Source organism: Orbicella franksi, chromosome 6, assembly GCF_964199315.1.
Source record: "Orbicella franksi chromosome 6, jaOrbFran1.1, whole genome shotgun sequence".
NCBI classification, from domain to species: Eukaryota; Metazoa; Cnidaria; class Anthozoa; order Scleractinia; family Merulinidae; genus Orbicella; species Orbicella franksi.
Genome location: NC_138150.1, coordinates 32,915,418 through 32,933,204, shown reverse-complemented (window position 1 = coordinate 32,933,204; position 17,787 = coordinate 32,915,418).

Sequence of the window (17,787 nt, the reverse complement as noted above, 5' to 3'; positions counted from 1 at the left end):
GAAGCTCAAAAGTGAGCGTTCAAAAAGTTTTGCTGTATCCATTTCAATGCAAACCAAGGCCATCAGGGGTTACTTAAGAGTCCTCGGGACTGGAAAATATCCCCCAAGTTCAAGTAAATCGAGCCGAAGTTGGTCAAAATCACGATGTGCGTAAGGTGGTCTCGGCTACTCTTTCAGTCTTAAAGTGAAGTGTGGCTATATTTCGGCCCACAAGCTAGAAAGTGAGCGTTCAAAAAGTTTTGTTGTGTCAATTTTACTTCAAAACAAGGCCATCAGGACTTAGTTTAGCGTCCAAGGGACAGCAAAATATCCCCCAAGTTCCGGTAAATCCATTCAAAGTTCGTCAAAAATACGATAAGCGTAAGGCGGTCTCATCTACTCTTTCAGTCTTAAAGTAAAGTCGGGCTATATTTCTGCCCAGAAGCTTCAAAGTTGTGCTCTGTCCATTTCACTGAAAACCAAGGCCATCAGGAGTTACTTTAGAGTCCTTTTGACTGGAATATATCCCCCAAGTTTCGGGAAATAAACGCGAAATTCGTCAAAATCACGATTCGCTCAAGACGGTCTCACCTACTCTTTCAGTCTTAAAGTAAAATGGGGCTCTATTTCGGCCCAGAAGCTCGAGAGTGAGCGTTCAAAAACTTTCGCTGTGTCCATTTCACCGCAAACCAAGACAAGCAGGAGTTAGTTGAGAGTCCCTGGGACTGGAAAATATCCCCCAAGTTCCGGGAAATCAACCCGAAGGTTGTCAAAATCACGATGCGCGGAAGTCGGTCTCGGCTACTCTTTCAGTGTTAAAGTAATGGGGGGCTATATTTTGGCCCAGAAGCTCGAAATTGAGCGTTCAAAAAGTTTTGCTGGGTCCATTTTACTGCAAACCAAGGCCATCAGGAATTAGTTTACAGTCCTCAGAACTGGAATATATCCCCTTAGTTTTGGCAAATCGAGCCGAAGTTGCTCAAAATCACGATGCACGTAAGGCGGTCTCGGCTACTCTTTCAGTCTTCAAGTGAAGTGGGGTTCTATTTCGGTCCAGAAGCTCCAAAGTATGCGTTCAAAAACTTTTTCTGTTTCCGTTTCACTGCAAACCAAGACCAGCACGAGTTAGTTTAGAGTCCCCGGGACTGGAAAATATTTCGCAAGTTCCGGGAAATCGAGCCGAAGTTGATCAAAATCACGATGCGCGAAACGTGGTCTCGGCTACTGTTTGTCTTAAAGTGAAGTTGGCTATATTTCGGCCCACAAGCTCGAAAGTGAGCGTTCAAAAAGCTTTGCTGTGTCCATTTTACTGCACACCAAGGACGTCGGGGGTCAGTTTAGAGTCCCCGGGACTGGAAAATATCCCCCAAGTTCCGGGAAATTTAACCGAAGTTGGTCAAAATCACGACGCGCGTACGGCGGTCTCGGCTACTCTTTCAGTCTTAAAGGGAAGTGGGGCAATATTTCGGCCCAGAAGCTCGAAACTGAGTGTTTAAAAAGCTTAGCTGTGTCCATTTCACTGCAAAACAAGGCCATCACGACTTAGTTTAGCGTCCAAGGGACTGGAAATATCCCCCAAGTTACGGGAAATCCACCCGAAGTTAGTCCAAATCACGATGCGCTTAAGGGGGTCTCGGCTACTCTTTCAATCTTAAGGTAAAGTGGGCTTAGATTTTACTCCAGAAGCTCGAAAGTAAGGGTTCAAAAATGTTTGTCTGTATTTCACTCACATCTTAGACAATCAGGAGTGAGTTTAGAGACTTTGGGACTGGAAAATATCTCCCAAGTTTCGCCAGATCGAGCCGAAGATCCTCAAAATCACAATGCGCGTAAGGCGCTCCCGCCTACTCTTTCAGTCTTAAAAAGAAGTAGGGCTATATTTCGGCCAGCAAGCTCGAAAGTGCGCGTTCAAAAAGTGTTCCTGTGTCCATTTCACTGGAAACCAAGGCCATCAGGAGTTAGTTTAGAGTCCCTGGGACTGGAAAATATCCCCCTATTTGCGCGAAATCGAGCCGAAGTATCCCAAAATCACGATGCGTGTAAGGCGGTCTCGGCTGCTCTTTCAGTCTTAAAGTTAAGTGGGGCTATATTTCGACCCATAAGCTCGAAAGTGAGCGTTCAAAAAGTTTTGCTGTTTCCATTTAACTGCAAACTAAGGCCATCGGCAGTTAGTTTAGCTTGCCCGGGAATTGAAAATATTCGCCAACTTCCGGGAAATCGAGCCGAAGTTGGTCAAAATTACGATGCGCGTAAGGCGGTCTCAGCTAATCTTTCAGTCTTAAAGTGAAGTAGGGCTATATTTCGGCCGAGAAGCTCGAAAGTGAGCGTTCAAAAAAATGTGCTGTGTCCATTTCACAGCAAACCAAGGCCATCAGCAGTTAGTTTAGAGTCCCCGGGACTGGAATATATCCCCCAAGTTCCGGGAAATCGAACGGAAGTTGGTCAAAATCACGATGCGCGTAAGACGGTCTCGGCTACTCTTTCAGTCTTAAAGTAAAGTGGGTTTATATTTCGCGCCAGAAGCTCGAAAGTGACCCTTTAAAAAGTTACGCTTTCTGCATTTCACTGCAAACCAAGGCCATCAGGACTTAGTTTAAAGTTCCCCGGACTGGAAAATATCGCCCAAGTTCCGGGAAATCGAGCTGAACTTGGTCAAAATCACGATGCTCGTAAGGCGGTGTCGGCTACTATTTCAGTCTTAAAGTGAAATACTGCTGTATTTCTCCCCAGAAGCTCGAAACTGAGCGTTCAAAAAGTTTTCCTGCGTCCATTTCACTGCAAACCAAGGCAATCAGGAGTTAGTTTAGAGTCCCCGGGACTTGAAAATATCGCCAAAATTCTAGAAAATCGAGCGGAAGTTGCTCAAAATCACGATGCGCGTAAGGCGGTCTCGCCTACTCTTTCAGTCTTAAAGTGAAGTGGGGCTATATTTCATCCCAGACGCTCGATAATAACCCTTCAAAAAGTGTTACTGTGTTCATTTCACTGCAAACCAAGGCCATCAGGAGTTAGTTTAGACTCCTCGGGACTGGAAAATATCGCCCAAGTTCGGGGAAATCCAGCCGGATTTTGTGAAAATCACGGTGCGCGTAAGGCGGTCTCGGCTACTCTTTCATTCTTAAAGTGAACTGGGGCTATATTTCGGCCTATAAGCTAGAAAGTGAAAGTTCAAAAAGTTTTGCTGTGTTCATTTCACTGGAAACCAAGACCATCAGGAGTTAGTTTAGACTCCTCGGGACTGGAAAATATCGCCCAAGTTCGGGCAAATCGAGCCGAATTTTGTCAAAATCACAATGCGCGTAAGGCGGTCTCGGCTACTCTTTCATTCATAAAGTGAACTGAGGCTATATTTCGGCCCAGAAGCTAGAAAGTGAAAGTTCAAAAAGTTTTGCTGTGTCCATTTCACCGGAGACCAAGCCACATCAGCAGATTGTTTACAGTGTCCGGGATATCAAAATATCCCCCAAGTCCCGGGAAAGCGAGCCGAAGTTTGTCAAAATCACGATGCGCGTAAAGCAGTCTCGGCTACTCTTTGAGTCTTAAAGTCACGTGGCTGTATATTTCGGCCCACAAGCTCGAAAGTGAGCGTTCAAAAAGTGATGCTGTGCCCATTTCACTGCAAAGCAAGGCCCTCAGGAAGTAGTTTACAGTGCCCGCAACTGGAAAATATCCCCCAAGTTCCGCGAAATCGAGACGAAGTTGGTCAAAATAACGATTCGCGTAAGGCGGTCTCGGCTACTCTTTCAGTCTTAAAGTTAAGTAGGGCTATATTTCGGTCCAGAAGCTCGAAAGTGAGCGTTCAAAAAGTTTTCCTCTCTCAATTTTACTGCAAACCAAGGCGATCATGAGTTACTTTAGAGTCGTCGGGACTGGAAAATATCTTTTAAGTTCTGGCAGATCAAGCCGAAGTTGGTCAAAATCACGATGCGCCTCAGGCCGCCTCGGCTACTCTTTCAGTCTTAAAGTGAAGTGGGGCTCTATTTCGGCCCAGAAGTTCCAAAGTGAGCGCTGCAAAAAATTTGCTGCGTCCATTTCACTGCAAACCAAGGCCATCAGCAGTTAGTTTAGAGTCCCGGGACTGCAATATATTTCGCAAGTTCCGGAAAATGGAGAAGCCGTTGGTCAACATCACGATGCGCGCAAGACGGTCTTGGCTAGTCTTTGAGTCTTAAAGTGAAGTGGGGCTATATTTCGGCCCAGACGCTCAAAAGTGAGCGTTCAAAAAGTTTTGCCGTATCCATTTCAATGCAAACGAAGGCCATCAGGGGTTACTTAAGAGTCATCGGGACTGGAAAATATCTCCCAAGTTCAGGAAAAGTTAGCCGAAGTTGGTCAAAATCACGGTGCGCGTTAGGCGGTCTCGCTTACTGTTTCAGTCTTAAAGTGAAGTGAGGCTTTATTCCTGCCCAGGAGCTTCAAAGTGAGCGTTCAAAAAGTTTCCCTGTGTTTATTTCACTGCAAACCAAAGCCATCAGGGGCTAGTTTAGAGTCCCCGGGACTGGAAAATATCCCCCAACTTCCGGGAAATCGAGACGAAGTTGGTCAAAATAACGATTCGCGTAAGGCTGTCTCGGCTACTCTTTCAGTCTTAAGTGAAGTGGGGCTATATTTAGGCCAAGAATCTCCAAAGTGTGCTTTCAAAAAATTGTGCTGTGTCCATTTCAATGCAAACCAAGGCCATCAGGAGTTAGTTTAGAGTCCCCGGGACTCCAAAATATCCCCCAAGTCCCGGGAATTGGAGCCGAAGTTGATCAAATTCATGATGCGCGTAACGTGGTCTCGGCTACTGTTTCAGTCTTAAAGTCAAGTGCGCCTATATTTCGGCCCACAAGCTAGAAAGTGAGCGTTCAAAAAGTTTGCTGTGTCCATTTCACTTCAAAACAAGGCCATCAGGACTTAGTTTAGTGTCCAGGGGACTGGAAAATATACCCCAAGTTCCGGGAAATCCATTCGAAGTTCGTCAAAATTACGATATACGTAAGGCGGTTTCGGCTACTCTTTCAGTCTTAAAGTAAAGTCGGGCTATATTTCTGTCCAGAAGCTCGAAAGTGAGCGTTCAAAAAGTTTTGCTGTGTGCATTTCACTGCAAACCAAAGCTATCAAAAGTTAGTTTAGGGTCCCCGGGACTGGCAAATATTCCCGACGTTCCGGGAAAGCGAGCCGAAGTTGATCAAAATCACGATGCGCGAAATGCGGTCTCGGCTACTGTTTCAGTCTTAAAGTAAAGTGTGGCTATATTTCGGCCCACAAGCTCGAAAGTGAGCGTTCAAAAAGTTTTGCTCTGTCCATTTCAATGCAAAGCAAGGCGATCAGGAGTTAGTTTAGAGTCCCCGGGACTGGAAAATATATCCCAAGTTCCGAGAAATCGATCCGAAAATGGTCAAAATCACGATGCGCGTAAGTCGATCTGGGCTACTCTTTCAGTCTTAAAGTGAAGTGGGGCTATATTTCGGCCCAGAAGCTCCATAGTGGGCTTTCAAAAAGTTATGCTGTCCCCATTTCAGTGCAAACCAAGGCCACCCGGAGTTAGTTTAGAGTCCCCCGGACTGGAAAATATCCCAAAAGTTGCGTGAAATCGAGCTGAACTTGGTCTAAGTCACGATAAGCGTGAGGCGGTCTCGGCTACTATTTCAGTCTGAAAGTGAGGTGAGATTCTATTTCGGCCCAGAAGCTACAAAGAGAGTGTTCAAAAAGCTTTCCTTTGTCCATTTCACTGAAAACCAAGGCCATCAGGAGTTAGTTTAGAGCCCGCGGAAATGGAATATATCCCCCAAGTTCCGGGAAACCGACCCGAACTTGCTCAAAATCACGATTTGCGCAAGACGGTCTCGGCTACTCTTTCAGTCTTAAAGTAAAGTTGGGCTATATTTCGGTCCAGAAGCTTGAGAGTGAGCGTTCAAAAAGTTTCGCTGTGTCCATTTCACTGAAAACCAAGACAATCAGGAGTTAGTTTAGAGTCCCCAGAACTGGAAAATATCCCCCAAGGTCCGGCAAATCGAGCCGAAGTTGGTCAAAATCACGGTGCGCTTAAGGCGGTGTCGCCTACTCCTTCAGTCTTAAAGTAAAGTGGGGCTCTATTTCGGCCCACAAGCACAAAGCTCAAAAAAAATTACTGTGTCTATTTCACTGCAAACCAAGGCTATCAGGAGTTAGTTTAGAGTCCCCGGGAGTGGAATGTATTTCCCAAGTTCCGGAAAATCGAGAAGACGTTGGTCAAAATCACGATGCGTGTAAGACCTTCTCGGCTACTCTTTCAGGTCTTAAAGTGAAATGGGGCTATATTTCGGCCCATAAGCTCAAAAGTGAGCGTTCAAAAAGTTTTGCTGTATCCATTTCAATGCAAACCAAGGCCAACAGTTGTTTCTTAAGGGTCCTCGGGACTGCAAAATATCCCCCCAAGTTCCGGTAAATCGAGCCGAAGTTGGTCAAAATCACGATGTGCGTAAGGTGGTCTCGCCTACTCTTTCAGTCTTAAAGTGAAATGGGGCAATATTTCGGCCCAGAAGCGTGAAAGTGATTGTTTAAAAAGTTTTGCTCTGTCACTTTCAGTGCAAACCAAGGCCATCAGAAGTTAGTTTAGAGTCCTCGGGACTGGAGAATATCCCCCAAGTCCCGGGAAATCGAGCCGAAGTTGATCAAATTCATGATGCGCGTAACGTGGTCTCGGCTACTGTGTCAGTCCTAAAGTGAAGTGTGGCTATATTTCGGCCCACAAGGTAGAAAGTGAGCGTTCAAAAAGTTTTGTTGTCTCCATTTTACTTCAAAACAAGGCCATTAGGACTTAGTTTAGCGTCCAAGGGACTGCAAAATATACCCCAAGTTCCGGGAAATCCATTCGAAGTTCGTCAAAATTACGATAAGCGTAAGGCGGTCTCATCTACGCTTTCAGTCTTAAAGTAAAGTCGCGCTATATTTCTGCCCAGAAGCTCCAAAGTTGTGCTCTGTCCATTTCACTGAAAACCAAGGCCATCAGTAGTTACTTTAGAGTACCTTTGACTGGAATATATCCCCCAAGTTTCGGGAAATAAACGCGAAATTGGTCAAAATCACGATTCGCTCAAGACGGTCTCGCCTACTTTTTCAGTCTTAAAGTAAAATGGGGCTCTATTTCGGCCCACAAGCTCGAGAGTGAGCGTTCAAAAACTTTCGCTGTGTCCATTTCACTGCAAACCAAGACAAGCAAGAGTTAGTTGAGAGTCCCCGGGACTGGAAAATATCCCCCAAGTTCCGGGAAATCAACCCGAAGTTTGTCGAAATCACGATGCGCCTAAGGCGGTCTCGGCTACTCTTTCTGTGTTAAATTAATGGGGGGCTATATTTTGGCCCAGAAGCTCGAAATTGAGCGTTCAAAAAGTTTTGCTGGGTCCATTTTACTGCAAACCAAGGCCATCAGGAATTAGTTTACAGTCCTCAGACCTGGAATATATCCCCTTAGTTCCGGCAAATCGAGCCGAAGTTGCTCAAAATCACGATGCACGTCAGGAGGTCTCGGCTACTCTTTCAGTCTTCAAGTGAAGTGGGGTTCTATTTCGGTCCAGAAGCTCCAAAGTATGCGTTCAAAAACTTTTTCTGTTTCCGTTTCACTGCAAACCAAGACCAGCACGAGTTAGCTTAGAGTACCCGGGACTGGAAAATATTTCGCAAGTTCCGGGAAATCGAGCCGAAGTTGATCAAAATCACGATGCGCGAAACGTGGTGTCGCCTACTGTTTCAGTCTTAAAGTGAAGTATGGCTATATTTCGGCCCACAAGCTCGAAAGCTAGCGTTCAAAAAGCTTTGCTGTGTCCATTTCACTGCAAAACAAGGCCATCGGCACCTAGTTTAGCGTCCAAGGGACTGGAAAATATCCCCCAAGTTCCGGGAAATCCACCCGAAGTTTGTCAAAATCACGATGCGCGTAACGCGCTCTTGGCTACTTTTTCAGTATTAAAGTAAAGTGGGCTATATTTCGGCCCAGAAGCTTGAAGGTGAGCGTTCAAAAAGTTTTGCCGTGTCCATTTCACTGCAAACCAAGGCCATCAAGAGTTAGTTTAGAGTCCCTGGGACTGGAAAGTATCCCCCAAATTCCGGAATATCGACCCGAAGTTGGTCAAAATCACGATGCGCGCACGCCGGTCTCGGCTACTCTTTAAGTCGTAAGTGATGTGGGACTATATTTCGGCCTAGAAGCTCGAAAGTGTGCGTTCAAAAACTTGTGCTGTGTGAATTTCACTGCAAACCATGGCCATCAGGAGTTAGTTTAGAGTCCCCGGGACTGGAAAATATTCCCCAAGTTCCAGGAAAGCGAGCAGAAGTTGATCATAATCACGACGCGCGTAACGCGGTCTCGGCTACTGTTTCAGTCTTAAAGTGAAGTGTGGCTATATTTAGGCCCACAAGCCCGAAAGTGAGCGTTCAAAAAGTTTTGCTCTGTCCATTTCACTGCAAACCAAGACCATCAGGAGTTAGTTTAGGGTCCCCGGGACTGGAAAATATTCTCCAAGTTCCAGGAAATGGCGCCGAAGTTGATAAAATTACGATGCGCGTAACGGGCTCTCGGCTATTCTTTCCGTCTTAAATCTAAGTAGGGCTATATTTCAGCCCTGAAGCTCGAAGGTGAGCGTTCAGAATTTTTTGCTGTGTTCATTAAACTGCAAACCAAGGTCATCGGGAGTAAGTTTAGCGTTCCCGGGACTTTAAATTATTAGCCAACTCCCGGGAAATCGAGCAAAAGTGGCCCAAAATCACGATGCGCGTAAGGCGGTCTCGGCTACTCTTTCAGTCTTAAAATTAAGGTGGGCTATGTTTCGACCTAGAAGCTCGAGACCGGGCGTGCGCTAATTTTACCTGTGTCCATTTCACTGACATCTTAGGCAATCAGGAGTTAGTTTAGAGTCCTTGGGACTGGAAAATATTTCCCAAATTCTGGCAGATGGAGCCAAAGTTGCTCAAAATCACGATGTGCGTAAGGCGGTCTCGGCTACTCTTTCAGTCTTAAAATGAAGTGGGGCTATATTTCGGCCGACAAGCTCAACACCGAGCGTGCGCTCCTTTTGCCTGTGTACATATCACTGAAAACTAAGTTCATCAGGGGTTAGCATAGAGTCCTCGGGACTGGAAAATATTCCCCGAATTCCGGCAAATCGAGCCAAAGATGCTCAAAATCACGATGCGCGTAAGGCGGTCTCGGCTACTCGTTTACTCCGAAAATGAAGTGGGGTTATATTTCGGTTCTACAAGCTCGACACCGAGCGTGCTCTCCTTTTACCTGTGTCCATTTCACTAAGAACTAAGTCCATCAGGAGATAGTTTAGAATCCTCGAGACTGGAAGCTATCCTCCAAGTTTCGGCAAATTGAGCCATACTTTCTTAAAATTACGATAAGCCTACGGCAGTTTCGTTAACTCTTTCAGTCTTTAATGAACTGGGGCTACATTTCGGCCTACAAGCTCGACACCGAGCGTGCGCTCCTGTTACCTGTGACCATTTGACTGAAAACTAAGGCCATCAAGAGTTAGGGTAGAGTCCCCGGGACTGGAAAATATCCCCCAAGTTTTGGCAGATCGAGCCATAGTGGCTAAAAATTTCGATGCGCTTAAGGCGCTTTCGTGCACACTTTCAGTCTTAAAATAAAGTGGGGCTATATTTCGGCCTACAACCTGGAAACCTAGCGTGCGCCCCTTTTACCTGTGTCCATTTCACTAAAAACCAAGGCATTCAGGAGTTAGTTTAGAGATTCCGAGACTGGAAAATATCCCCCAAGTCCCAGGAAATCAAGCCGAAGTTCGACAAAATTACCATGCGCGTAAGGCGGTCCCGGCTACTCTTTCAGTCTTAAAGTGGAGTTGGGCTATATTTCGGCCCAGAAGCTCGAAAGTGAACCTTCAAAGAGTTTGGCTGTGTCCATTTCACTGAAAACCAAGGCCATCAGGAATTAGTTTAGAGTGGCCGGGACTGGGAATTATCTCCCAAGTTCCGGGAAATCGAGCCCAAGTAGCCCAAAATCACGATGCGCGTAAGGCGGTCTCGGCTAGCCTTTCCGTCTTAAAGTGAAGTAGGGCTATGCTTCGGCCGAGAAGCTCAAACTTGAGCGTTCGAAAAGTTGTGCTGTGTCCATTTCAATGGAAACCAAGGCAATCAGGAGTTAGTTTAGAGTCCCCGGTACCGGAAAATATCCCCCATTGCCAGGGAAATCGAGCCAAAGTTGGTCAAAATCACGATGTATGTAAGGCGGTCCCGGTTACTCTTTCATTCTTAAAGTGAACTGGGGAAATTTTTCCGCCCAGATGCTGGAAAGTGAGCGTTCAAAAAGTTGTGCTGTGTCCATTTCACTCCAGAGCAAGGCCATCAGGAGTTACTTTAGAGTCCGCGGGACTGGAAAATATCCCCCAAGTTCCGGGAAATCGAGCCGAAGTTGGTCAAAATTAGGATGGGCGTAAGGCGGTCTCGGCTACTCTTTCACTCTTAAAGTGAAGTGGAGCTAAATTTCGGCCAGCAAGCTCGAAAGTGCGCGTTCAAAAAGTGTTCCCGTGTCCATTTCACTGGAAACCAAGGCCATCAGGAGTTAGTTTAGACTCGTCGGGGCTGGAAAATATCGCCCAAGTTCGAGCAAATCGAACCGAATTTTGTCAAAATCACGATGCGCGTAAGGCGGTCTCGGCTACTCTTTCATTCTTAAAGTGAACTGGGGCTATATTTCGGCCCACAAGCTAGAAAGTGAAAGTTCAAAAAGTTTTGCTGTGTTCATTTCACTGGAAACCAAGGCCATCAGGAGTTAGTTTAGACTCCTTGGGACTGGAAAATATCGCCCAAGTTCGGGGAAATCGAGCCGAATTTTGTCAAAATCACGATGCGCGTAAGGCGGTCTCGGCTACTCTTTCATTCTTAAAGTGAACTGGGTCTATATTTCGGCCCAGAAGCTAGAAAGTGAAAGTTCAAAAAGTTTTGCTGTGTCCATTTCACCGCAAACCAAGCCACATCAGCAGATTGTTTACAGTGTCCGGGACATCAAAATATCTCCCCAGTCCCGGGAAATCGAGCCGAAGTTTGTCAAAATCACGATGCGCGTAAAGCAGTCTCGGCTACTCTCTTAGTCTTAAAGTGACGTGGCTGTATATTTCGGCCCAGAAGCTCGAAAGTGAGCGTTCAAAAAGTTTTGCTCTCTCAATTTAACTGAAAACCAAGGCCATCATGAGTTAGTTGAAATTCCACGGGACTGGAAAATATCCCTTAAGTTCTGGCAACTCAAGCCGAAGTTGGTCAAAATCACGATGCGTCTAAGGCGGTCTCGGCTACTATTTCAGTCTTAAAGTGAAGTGGGGCTATATTTCGGCCCAGAATTTCGAAGGTTACCGTTCAAAAAAAAATTGCTGTGTCCATTTCACTGCAGACCAAGGCCATCAGGGGTTAGTTTAGAGTCCTTGGGACTTGAATATATCCCCGAAGTTTCGGGAAATCGAGCCGAAGTTGGTCAAAATCCCGATGCGCGTAAGGCGGTCTCGGCTACTCTTTCAGTCTTAAACTGAAGTGGGGCTATATTTCGGCTCAGAAGCCAGAAGGGGAGCGTTGAAAAAGTTTTGCTCTCTCCATTTCAATGTAAACCAACGCAATCAGGAGTTACTTTAGAGTCCCCGGTACCGGAAAATATTTCCCATTTCCCGGGAAATCGAGCCAAAGTGGGTCAAAATCACGATGCGCATAAGGCGCTGTCGGCTATTCTTTCATTCTTAAAGTGAACTCGGGCTATATTTCGGCCCAGAAGCTCGAAAGTGAAAGTTCAAAAAGTTTTGCTGTGTCCATTTCACCGCGAACCAAGCCACATCAGGAGATAGTTTACAGTCTCCGGGATATCAAAATATCCCCCAAGTTGCGGGAAATCGAGCCGAAGTTTGTCAAAATCACGATGCGCGTAAAGCAGTCTCGGCTACTCTTTGAGTCTTAAAGTCACGTGGCTGTATATTTCGGCCCACAAGCTCGAAAGTGAGCGTTCAAAAAGTTATGCTGTGCCCATTTCACTGCAAAGCAAGGCCCGCAGGAAGTAGTTTACAGTGCCAGGAACTGGAAAATATTCCCCAAGTTCCGCGAAATCCAGACGAAGTTGGTCAAAATAACTATTCGCGTAAGGCGGTCTCGGCTACTCTTTCAGTCTTAAAGTGAAGTAGGGCTATATTTCGGTCCACCCGCTCGAAAGTGAGCGTTCAAAAAGTTTTCCTCTCTGAATGTCACTGAAAACCAAGGCCATCATGAGTTAGTTTAGATTCCCGGGGACAGGAAAATATCTTTTAAGTTCTGGCAACTCAAGCCAAAGTTGGTCAAAATCACGATGCGCCTAAGGCGACCTCGGCTACTCTTTAAGTCTTAAAGTGAAGTGGGGCTCTATTTCGGCCCAGAAGCTCCAAAGTGAGCGCTGCAAAAAATTTGCTGTGTCCATTTCACTGCAAACCAAGTCCATCAGGAGTTAGTTTAGAGTCCCCGGGACTGCAATATATTTCCCGAGTTCCGGAAAATCGAGAACACGTTGGTCAAAATCAGGATGCGCGCAAGACGATCTTAGCTAGTCTTTCAGTCTTAAAGTGAAGTGGGGCTATATTTCGGCCCAGAAGCTCAAAAGTGAGCGTTCAAAAAGTTTTGCTGTATCCATTTCAATGCAAACCAAGGCCATCAGGGGTTACTTAAGAGTCCTCGGGACTGGAAAATATCCCCCAAGTTGAGGGAAATTTAGCCGAGGTTGGTGAAAATCACGGTGCGCGTTAGGCGGTCTCTCTTACTGTTTCAGTCTTAAAGTGAAGTGAGGCTTTATTCCTGCCCAGGAGCTTCAAAGTGAGCGTTCAAAAAGTTTCCCTGTGTTTATTTCACTGCAAACCAAAGCAATCAGGAGTTAGTTTAGAGTCCCCGGGACTGGAAAATATCCCCCAACTTCCGGGAAATCGAGCCGAGGTTGGTCAAAATCAAGATGCCGCTAAAGTGACGAACTTCGAATGGATTTCCCGGAACTTGGGGGATATTTTGCAGTCCCTTGGACGCTAAACTAAGTCCTGATGGCCTTGTTTTGAAGTAAAATGGACACAACAAAACTTTTTGAACGCTCACTTTCTAGCTTCTGGGCCGAAATATAGCCACACTTCACGTTAGGACTGACACAGTAGCCAAGACCACGTTAGGCGCATCATGAATTTGATCAACTTCGGCTCGATTTCCCGGGACTTGGGGGATATTCTCCAGTCCCGGGGACTCTAAACTAACTTCTGATTGCCTTGGTTTGCACTGAAGGTGACAGAGCAAAACTTTCTAAACACTCACTTTCGAGCTTCTGGGCCGAAATATTGCCCACTTCACTTTAAAACTGAAAGAGAAGCCGAGACCACCTTACGCACATCGTGAGTTTGACCAACTTCGGCTCGATTTACCGGAACTTGGGGGATATTTTCCAGTCCCGAGGACTCTTAAGTAACCCCTGATGGCCTTGGTTTGCATTGAAATGGATACAGCAAAACTTTTTGAACGCTCACTTTTGAGCTTCTGGGCCGAAATATAGCCCCACTTCACTTTAAGACTGAAAGAGTAGCCGCGACCGCCTTACGCGCATCGTGATTTTGACCTACGTCTTTTCGATTTTCCGGAACTTGGGAAATACATTCAACTCCCGGGGACTATAAACTAACTCCTGATAGCCTTGGTTTGCAGTGAAATAGACAGAGTAATTTTTTTTGAGCTTTGAGCTTGTGGGCCGAAATAGAGCCCCACTTCACTTTAAGACTGAAGGAGTAGCCGACACCGCCTTAAGCGCACCGTGATTTTGACCAACTTCGGCTCGATTTGCCGGAACTTGGGCAATATTTTCCAGTCCCGGGGACCCTAAACTAACTCCTGATTGTCTTGGTTTTCAGTGAAAATGACACAGCGAAACATTTTGAACGCTCACTCTCGAGCTTCCGGACCGAAATAAAGCCCCACTTTACTTTAAGACTTAAAGAGTAACCGAGACCACCTTACGCGCACTGTGATTTTAACAAAATTCGGGTGGATCTCCCGGAACTTGGGGAACATTTTCCAGTCCCGGGGACCCTAAACTAACTTTTGATACCTTTGGTTTGCAGTGAAATGCACACAGCAAAACTTTTTGAACGCTCACTTTCGAGCTTCTGGACAGAAATATAGGCGCACTTCACTTGAAGACTGAAAGAGTAGCCGAGACCGCCTTACGTGCATCGTTATTTTGAGCAACTTCGGCTCGATTTGCCGGAACTAAGGGGATATATTCCAGTTCTGAGGACTCTAAACTAATTCGTGATGGCCTTGGTTTGCAGTTAAATGGACCCAGCAAAACTTTTTGAACGCTCAATTTCGATCTTCTGGGCCAAAATATAGCCCCCCATTACTTTAACACTGAAAGAGTAGCCGAGACCGCCTTACGCGCATCGTGATTTTGACAAACATCGGGTGGATTTCCCGGAACTTGGGGGATATTTTCCAGTCCCGGGGACTCTCAACTAACTCCTGCTTCTCTTGGTTTGCAGTAAAATGGACACAGCGAAAGTTTTTGAACGCTCACTCTCGAGCTTGTGGGCCGAAATAGAGCCTTATTTTACTTTAAGACTGAAAGAGTAGGCGAGACCGTCTTGAGCGAATCGTGATTTTGACCAATTTCGCGTTTATTTCCCGAAACTTGGGGGATATATTCCAGTCAAAGGGACTCTAAAGTAACTCCTGATGGCCTTGGTTTTCAGTGAAATGGACAGCACAACTTTGGAGCTTGTGAGCAGAAATATAGCCCGACTTTACTTTAAGACTGAAAGAGTAGATGAGACGCCTTTTTCAGTATTAAAGTAAGGTAGGCTCTATTTCGGCCCAGAAGGTTGAAGGTGAGCGTTCAAAAAGTTTTGCTGTCTCCATTTCACTGCAAACCAAGGCCATCAAGAGTTAGTTTAGAGTCCCTGGGACTGGAAAATATCCCCCAAGTTCCGGAATATCGACCCGAAGTTGGTAAAAATCACGATGCGCGCACGCCGGTCTCGGCTACCCTTTAAGTCGTAAGTGATGTGGGACAATATTTCGGCCTAGAAGCTCGAAAGTGTGCCTTCAAAAACTTGTGCTGTGTGAATTTCACTGCAAACCATGACCATCAGGAGTTAGTTTAGAGTCCCCGGGACTGGAAAATATTCCCCAAGTTCCAGGAAAGCGAGCAAAAGTTGGTCAAAATCACGATGCGCGTAACGCGGTCTCGGCTACTGTTTCAGTCTTAAAGTGAAGTGTGGCTATATTTAGGCCCACAAGCTCGAAAGTGAGCGTTCAAAAAGTTTTGCTGTGTCCATTTCACTGCAAACCAAGGCAATCAGGAGTTAGTATAGAGTCCCCGGGACTGGAAAATATTCTCCTAATTCCAGGAAATGGCGCCGAAGTTGATGAAAATTACGATGCGCGGAACGGGCTCTCGGCTATTCTTTCAGTCTTAAATTTAAGTAGGGCTATATTTCGGCCCTGAAGCTCGAAGGTGAGCGTTCAGAATGTTTTGCTGTGTTCATTAAACTGCAAACCAAGGTCATCGGGAGTTAGTTTAGCGTCCCCGGGACTTTAAATTATTCGCCAACTTCCGGGAAATCGAGCAAAAGTGGCCCAAAATCACGATGCGCGTAAGGCGGTCTCGGCTAGTCTTTCAGTCTTAATGTGGAGTAGGGCTATGCTTCGGCCCAGAAGCTCAAAAGTGAGCGTTCAAAAAGTTGTGCTGTGTCCATTTCACTGCAAACCAAGGCCATCATGAGTTAGTTTAGAGTCCACGGGACTGGAAAATATCCCTTAAGTTCTGGCAACTCAAGCCGAAGTTGGTCAAATTCACGATGCGTCTAAGGCGGTCTCGGCTACTATTTCAGTCTTAAAGTGAAGTGGGGCTATATTTCGACCCAGAATTTCGAAAGTAAGCGTTGAAAAAAATTTGCTGTGTCCATTTCACTGCAGACCAAGGCCATCAGGGGTTAGTTTAGAGACCCTGGGACTTGAATATATCCCCGAAGTTTCGGGAAATCGAGCCGAAGTTGGTCAAAATCCCGATGCGCGTAAGACGGTGTCGGCTACTCTTTCAGTCTTAAACTGAAGTGGGGCTATATTTCGGCTCAGAAGCCCGAAGGGGAGCGTTGAAAAAGTTTTGCTCTCTCCATTTCAATGCAAACCAAGGCAATCAGGAGTTACTTTAGAGTCCCCGGTACCGGAAAATATTTCCCATTTCCCGGGAAATCGAGCCAAAGTTGGTCAAAATCACGATGCGCGTAAGGCGGTCTCGGCTATTCTTTCATTCTTTAAAGTGAACTCGGGCTATATTTCGGGCCAGAAGCTCGAAAGTGAAAGTTCAAAAAGTTTTGCTGTGTCCATTTCACCGCGAACCAAGCCACATCAGGAGATAGTTTACAGTCTCCGGGACATCAAAATATCCCCCAAGTTGCGGGAAATCGAGCCCAAGTTTCTCAAAATCACGATGCGCCTAAGGCGGCCTCGGCTACTCTTTCAGTCTTAAAGTGAAGTGGGGCTCTATTTCGGCCCAGAAGCTCCAAAGTGAGCGCTGCAAAAAATTTGCTGTGTGCCTTTCACTGGAAACCAAGGCCATCAGGAGTTAGTTTAGAGTCCCCGGGACTGCAATATATTTCCCAAGTTCCGGAAAATCGAGAAGACGTTGGTCAAAATCACGATGCGCGCAAGACGGTCTTGGGTAGTCTTTCAGTCTTAAAGTGAAGTGGGGCTATATTTCGGCCCAGAAGCTCAAAAGTGAGCGTTCAAAAAGTTTTGCTGTATCCACTTCAATGCAAACCAAGGCCATCAGGGGTTACTTAAGAGTCTTCGGGACTGGAAAATATCCCCCAAGTTCAGGGAAATTTAGCCGAAGTTGGTGAAAATCACGCTGCGCGTTAGGCGGTCTCGCTTACTGTTTTAGTCTTAAAGTGAAGTGAGGCTTTATTCCTGCCCAGGAGCTTCAAAGTGAGCGTTCAAAAAGTTTCCCTGTGTTTATTTCACTGCAAACCAAAGCCATCAGGAGCTAGTTTAGAGTCCCCGGGACTGGAAAATATCCCCCAACTTCCGGGAAATCGAGCCGAAGTTGGTCAAAATCACGATTTGCGTAAGGTAGTCTCGGCTACTCTTTCAGTCTTAAAGTGAAGTGGGGCTACATTTCGGGCTGGACGCCCGAAAGTGAGCGTTCAAAAAGTTTTGCTGTGTTCATTTCACTGCAAACCAAGGCCATCAGGAATTAGTTTAGCGTCCCCGGGACAAGAAAATATGCCCCAAGGTCCGGGAAATTAAGCCGAGGTTGGTGAAAATCAAGATGCCCCTAAAGTGGTCCCGGCTACTCTTTCTGTCTTAAAGTGAAGTGGGGCTATATTTCGGGCCAGAAGCCCGAAAGTGAGCGTTCAAAAAGTTTTGCTGTGTCCATTTCACTGCAAACCAAGGCCATCAGGGGTTAGTTTAGAGTCCCCGGGACTGAAAAATATTGCCCAAGTTCCGGGGAATCGAAGCGAAGTTGATCAAAATCACGATGCGCGAAATGCGGTGTCGGCTACTGTTTCAGTCTTAAAGTGAAGTGGGGCTATATTTCGGCCAAGAAGCCCGAAAGTGAGCGTTCAAAAAGTTTTCCTCTCTGAATTTCACTGAAAACCAATGCCATCACGAGTTAGCTTAGCGTCCCTGGGACTGGAAAATATTCCCCAAGTTCCGGTAAATCGAGCTCAAGTTGGTCAAAATCACGATGCTCCCAAAGCGGTCTCGGCTACCCTTTCAGTCTTAAAGTCAAGTGGGGCTATATTTCTGTCCAGAAGCTGGAAAGTGAGCGTTCAAAAAGTTTTGCTGTGT